Source organism: Sebastes fasciatus, chromosome 11, assembly GCF_043250625.1.
Source record: "Sebastes fasciatus isolate fSebFas1 chromosome 11, fSebFas1.pri, whole genome shotgun sequence".
NCBI lineage: Eukaryota > Metazoa > Chordata > Actinopteri > Perciformes > Sebastidae > Sebastes > Sebastes fasciatus.
Window position 1 is genome coordinate 30,272,710 of NC_133805.1, and position 7,524 is coordinate 30,280,233.

Below are 7,524 nucleotides of genomic sequence, written 5' to 3' on the forward strand. Positions count from 1 at the left end.
CGCTGTCATAAAAAAAGGAGAATCTTCGATTAATGTTCCACAAGGTCTTGTCAACATGTGACTGGTGGTGGGTATCCTGCTCACTGCAGGAAGTGTATCATAAACGACATGACACATCAACGGACTCCCTCCCTCACTCTGGTCATAACTCTTAAAAAGCTGCTTTCTATGTTTTGTTTGCCTTAAAGAGAATATATTTATATTTTTGTCTTTATTTCGACCTCATCATCCAGGACATTGTTTGAGGCTGTACTGAAAGCACAGCTTGATTCTCTGGTTTGCCCGTGGTGTGTGTGTGTGTGTGTGTGTGTGAGCGTGTGTATGTGTGTGTGGGGGTGGGGGGTTGGGTTGGGATTTGTGCGTGTGTTCTTTTTACACCATTCAATAATAATAATGTGTTATTACTGTGCTTATACTAGGACTGAGTCATTGTCCCACAGGGAGGTTGTATAGACTTTGGTCGTCCATCCTGTGGGAAACATGGCTGACTGCTGCTTGTCTTTGGTTGTAAACCATCAGTTGTGACAGGGCTGTAGCTGTAAAGAAACAAATACGCAACGTATCCGCAACACTCAAAAAACATGTCCCATTACATTCCCTTTGTTTCTCAGTCACTGTACGAAAAACTTCTCTATTTCTCCTTCTCTTTGTTTCCGCTGCAATTCTTCATTGTGCATTGTGTTAGGTTTAGGCAATAAAACTACTTGGTTAGGGTTAGAAAAAAAAAAGACCATGGTTTGGGTTCAAATAACTCTGTTTGTTACGTCTAGTGACATAACAGCCCGGGAGCACAAAAGGGCGTGTGAATTCTTCTTGCTTTAGGTGTGTCATTTTCACGCCCTGTAGTCTGTACTGACTGCAATGTAAATCTATCCGCGTGAATATATACGCTCAGAATCGAATCATATGTGAGAAAGACCACTTATGGTGGTAAGGGAGGTGGATTAGCCCAACAAGCCCAGGATTTTCAACCAGGAGACCGGTGATCGAGACCGGTGTTTTGTTTTACAAGTTGCGTTGGTGATGTTTGTCACTTGGTTTCCATACTGATGTTACATTGTTTCTATACATATTTTTATTTTTTTTAGTTTACGTTCTTATTTTCAGCCCAACCACAACGTTTTTCTAAACCTAACTAAGTGGTTTTGTTGCCCCCTGCCGGTAGGCTGCTGCACCTTCATAAAGGCGTGTAATATTCACGCCTCTGTGAGACAAAGCATGACACTGACACACTATCCTCTGGTGGACACACTTTGTGATATCAGGCTGGACGTTAACGTCGCCAGAATAACTCAACTGGGAGGGTTTACATCGGAGTTATAGTTGAAAGCCCAGTGAGTCTCCTACAGACGCTAAAGAGTGACCCGTGCTTCGGTACCACTCCGCTCACACAGCCATAATCTATTGTGTTTCTATGACCTTTGTCAGCCTGCTCTCCTAAAACTTACATTCCCATACAATGAAACTGCATTGTCAGTAAACATATTTTCTCCCTGGATTATGTTTGTTTTTGACCCACCACAAATACGTTTCTAATGACACTCCTAAAATTACGTTCCACGTATAAATGGATGGATGGGTCCAACAAACACAAGACTTTCACTCAGGAGATGACTGTCCGTGTGAAACCAAAAGTCAACGTTGACTTATTTTACTTCAATAACGAAAGATACATACTCGTTTTAAGCCAAACTATGCTGTTTGTACTAACCAAGTAGTTTTGTTGCCTTTTTTCGTTTTGTTTCGTTTCAATTTATCAAGTTAACCCCGTGTTTTAAACTGCGACCGTAATCCGGGAGAAAATATGTTTCCCTCGAAACGTAATTGAGAATGCAGTTTAATTGTATGGGAGCGTAATTTTATCGGAGACGGCCTCTGTAGCTCTCTGAGATGTGAACAGGCCGAGTTTCTTATGAGTGTCTCGGCCCCCCACCCCCAGGCTGTCTCCGTTCACCAGCTGTAGTGGATCAAAGCTCTGCTGTAGAGGTCTGGATACACCAGCCAAACACAACAGAGAAGTCCATTTTTTTTTTAACTCTTAGCCCACAGCTGTGTAACCAGAGAAAATTACTATTTGGTTTGGATGGTCGGGAAAAGATCTGAGCAGTGGTCAGCAGTTACAACTGAGACAATTCAGCTTTAGTACAAGCACAGTAACCAGCAGGTGAATTACTGACAGGATACCAATCACACTTGTATAATCATTCTGTACAGATGTCTGTTTAGAGAGACGGTTGAACATGGATACCACAGATAGTGAACTGATCAACTTAAAAAGCTTATCTGTAAATAAATGTATGCAAAGTGTACACGCTAAAAAAGAACATTCCTCTCTTTTTGAGTTCTGACTGTGAAGGGTGTCTTTTAGAGGTTTGACGCCACCACGATGGCTGTAACTATGACGATATACTACAGAGAAAAAAACGATAAATGTGGTGTATGTGGTGTATTTAAAAAAAAAAAAAAAAGATACAAATGTTTAAGACAAAAAAAAAATTGGTCTTTTCAGTAAGTTGCATTGTGTGATGAAAGTCTGAAGTGCTAAAAATTCTTTCAATGGGGAAAAAGTAAATTTTATTGTAAAAATAAATCAAGAGTGATGAACATGATCAAAATTACATTTTTGTATATATGGGATTTTTGTAAATTTTTATTTGAATCTAATGCAACACAAACTACCAAAATTCATTTAATAAAGTACACTGTGGTAATTTTTCTGGTCTCAAGTTTGTTCATTTTGTTCTTGCATTTTTTTTCTGTGAAGTTAAAGCGAGAGCATTCTGGGATTAGAATAATAATTGTATTTACTTATTTATTTATTTATTTTTGTTCCTGAAGATGGAAACCTACTGTGCAGCAAGGTCAGTATGTATCAGAGTAAAATTTGCATCCAAATTCTGAAAATTGCATACATTTTGTTCTCTTAGAATTGAGGATAATAGTGCCATGCAGAAACCAGGTGTTATGACCGGGGGGCCTGTATCACAAAATAAGATAAGTGGATTAGCCAGTTATCTGAGTATCAAACCTCGGTCACACTTCACAAAATATTTAAAGGGGACGTCATGAAAAACTTGTTTTTTCAGTGTTGTGCACATCCATCTGGGTATCTGGAGTGTCTACCGACCCACAAACTGTGAAATAAGACGACCCGGTCAGTTTTTTGTGGGCTGTCTAGATCAGAAAACGTGATTCAACAAGCCAATCAGACCTGGCTCCCCTTCCTATGTCACATGCAGGCTCATTAGAATATACCGCCCCCATCTGAGTATCTCCGCCCACGGCTTTAGAACTACCTTTGCAAAGGTAGACAGAAGGTGAATACAGGTATATTCAGACAGACAGGATGAGGAAAATAATGTGAACATTAAAGCATGTAAATATATTCTAGTAGAAACCCGAAATACAAGTATGAACCTGAAATGAGCCATTTAAAGGTGCTACATGCGAGATTGGGAGCATTTCTTTTGCGGATCGTATAGCTAACGGTGCTAACAGTGAAAGCAACAGTGCTGACAGAGCTAACATTGTTTACCTGGGGGGGACCGTTGGATGGATGCTATGCTTCAGAGGTGACACCGTCAGTCGAGACGGCGTTATCAGCTGTAACCGCTGTATGAGAGCTGTGCAGAGGTGAGCCTGTGAGCTAGCAAGTGGGGCACGCTCACATGCACTAAAAAGGAACGCGTGGCCGGCCAGGCTATGTCAACAATGCACGGAAAAGCTCAGATTACAACACAAACAGTGTGAGTGACTTCATTCTCTGCTCAAGTAGACATCACTCCTCTATATCTTTACATAGACAATAGTTGTTGCTGCTATATAGAGACAGAGTAGGTTGCTGGTAAGAGCTGTAGGTGGTGGTTCGGGCTACAGCTGTCTGCCAGAATCTGCAGGTGGAGGCGGAGGTACAGGTTGCTGCAGTAGTATGAAGGCAGAGTTTAAATGTTAAAGTGGCTGTCAGATGCTATTACTGGAGGACGGAGGAGGACACTTCAGAGGCTGGGGACGGTCTGCAGTATCAGCAGAGTGCCGGCGCTTTCAGTTCAAATTCGGCCCCTGGTCAACAACACATGAGAGGATGTCAGGCTCCGGTAATCTTCTTACTTAATAACATGCTCTTATAATCTCACAAGAGAATCATTTACACCAGATGAACTGCAGAGAGGTACTTGAGGTACATGACATTTTTTCGACAAACTATACTATGACTTTTTTAATGAAATTTTTCAACATACTACATACTAAAATCAAAGACCCTTCATAGATCCTGTCCATTTTACAGGATTTTAAGGATACAAACTTTATTTATGTTACACCTGGCTGCAAGAAGAGTTTAAATTCAAGGACAATAAAATGAACTTGAAATTAAAAACTGAAGTCACAGAGTGAAGTGAAGTGAATCAGTAATATTTGACGGAGCTTAATAAGAAAGTTACTGAAATGTGAGTCTATATATATATATATACTCCACTGTGTTTGCCATTTTGTAAACCTGTCTGCACAGAGATTCTCATTCCTCTCTGGTTGACCTCACACTGCAACAATACACACTCATGTTAAGCAACAGTTGCCATTGAAAAAAGTGAATTGAATTTCTCCATTTCCTGTAAAAATGACATTTACTTTCAGCAGCATAATGGACCTATCAGCCCACTCAACCCCTTGAAAGAGTTCATGGAGGCCAGATGAAGTTTGCAGCCGCTGGGCCACTATTAAAGCCTTCCTGTTTCTCACACACTCTGTGCTGTGTTGACAGCTAATTAAATATTAGCTGGCCCCAGATCTGCTGTGGTAACCTGATTAAAACATTCATTTATGAATATAAACATGTAATCACACAGTTGAAGGAGTAAAGGTGTTAAAACCTCCTCAAGGTCAGACATATAGTGCTTTAGTGCTGCATATGTTACATGTTATAAATGGGTGTTTTTTTGGATTTATGTTAAAATTTGCAGTGCAATGCTTGATAAATATATACACAGTGTTATTACCCATCTTGACATAAAAGTAATTACTAAATAATATTATTTAATACAACTTATGATACATTTTATGGGTCCAAACACACTTTTCTTCATGAACCACAACTGTGGTCTCACTGTTGACATATGTCAAATGAGCTAATTCAATTATAATATGACATTATTTCAAATGGAGTTGTTTCATTTACATATTACTTTACACCATATTAAAATGAGTTTTATTTTATTATTTTTTTAATTTATTTTTTATATTTATATATTTCTTAATTATTTACAAAAGTATATACAAAAAAATATTCCAGATGATTGTGCTGTTTTTAGATGGGGACTTGGAGGCAGCAGATAGTATTATCAACATGCAACATTTTCTGGCTATTCGGACCCACAATCCTCTATGCAGTGGAATATATGAGCCAGAGGGGTCAAAGTTCAAGGCAAAGTAGTATGTCCCAATTGTATGCATACTGCATGCAACAATACGTACTTTTTAAGGGCAACTTCAGTATGTACTAAAAGTAAAAAGAAAAAGAAGGCAATCTAGGCGGCACCCTGAATGTGCTTTACACAGATATTGTGAAAAAGATAGAATATTGATCTAAAGTGGACATTGAGCCCAAGTCATCCCCTTGTATCACTAACATGTCAGTCATTAAGGAAGGTCACTTTCCCTTTAACAGTTATGGCCCCTGTTTGGAAAAGCGGTCCTCCATCAGGATGTAGTAGCAGTCATCAACCACCTGAAGGTGCAGCAGAGCAACAACATGTCAGGCAGAGAATCACAATTTGGGAGTGGGATAAGGGGAAAAAAAGAGTTGACTTATGTTGTGTTCCACTTATGTGAATTTCATATTAAAATTAGGAAAAGGTTAAAGGAGTGGGGGGGAGAGGATCTGTGATTCTGAGTCTGCGTTGCCGTTTACGGCAAATCTCGGAGAGCCACGTGAGAGCAAGGATGTACGAGACAGTGGTTTTGAATACAACCTCACTACATCTGGATGATATTACATGTTAAGGACAGCACATCTGCTGCAGGTAGACACACACACTCTGTCACATACAGTATAGCTACAGTATCAGTAACATATATCAGTGTTTCCACTTCATTCCTTCAGTCATGGTGGCCCATGCCTAAATTTTCAGCCTGTGAATGTTACCTTATGTTATATATTTTACAATATATATATATATATTAAAGGGGCACACTAGCAAAAAAGTTTTTTTTAAATAAATAGATAAATAATAATTAGTTTAAATAGTAAGGGGAGCAGGGTAGTTTAAAGCAAAAAGTACAATTCCTGAGCCTCCAGCTGTGTGACGACTTCATTCAGAGCAGCTATCCCCCCGTCCTCCATGTTAGCCGATGGGACATGGGTAAAAATAAAAAGTCAAGGTACACCTCAAATACAATTTTTATCATCTTTAAAACCCAAGGATGGTTTCTGTCATATTAGGTAGTTTTTATCACGCTGATGTATGTTCAAGTGTTCATTTCTCTGATCAGTTTGGTTTTAATTAGTTATTTGATGCTATAAAAACGGGGTGAGACGTCATGATTGACAGCTGTGATTGACAGCTGCTCTGAGTGAAGTGGTAGTCACACAGCCGGAGGCTTAGGAATTATACGAGAGAGAAGATGTAACTTAACTTTCCATAACCATCACCAGTCTGTGTAACAGAACATGTGTCGATCTGATCATAAATGTAGTTACAGCACTTCACATGAACCGTATTCTTAATGTGTGTTCGCATGAAGATGAACATGTTCTGAATATGAAACACTCAAAACGTGAATATTTTGATACCTCATCATTAGCTCTGTTCTGCAATGATCCTTTTTGTCAAATTAAAAAAAATATATATAATCGGTGCATCTCTCCTGTGAGGTACATGTCAGCTGTTGAACAGGCTCAATGTTTTAGGTTTGTAATTGTTATTAACAAATATGAATGTTCTGTGCATTTTAATATTTGATGCTAGTTTGACTGTGAGCTTTGTGGAATACCCCAGGTGCACATCTTCATTTATAAATAAAAGTATATTTTGTAAGAATTTTTGTAATGCTGAGCCTTTTTGTTAAAGTTACTTAGATCACTCAAAACAGTGCAGTTTTATTCTCACTTGGAGAAGTTGCCTTTGATTTTTACTGAATTATATATATTAAAAAAAAATATTGCAACTATTTTTTGCAATTTTGACTTGCTCCTGCAATTTATATAGCAAAAAAAACACCTAAACACATCCCAACATGCATTACAATTTTTTAGAAAAGCTGCCACAAAATGAGGCATTTTAGGAATCCCAAAAAAAGCCAGTGAAATCCTGAAGGGACTGATGAACTATAATCCAGTGTGTAAATACTTCACCAATGTGGTATCTTGCGCCTGGCATATTGGATTAGATGTGCATTCAGTAACCACCCTTCTATATCTCCACACTACTATTCTCAGTCTTCATTAAGCCACCTAACTTACTGCCAGCACAAACCACTGTGATAATACAGTTGATCAAATAAACAGCGGAAAGGAATTTGAATGAAACA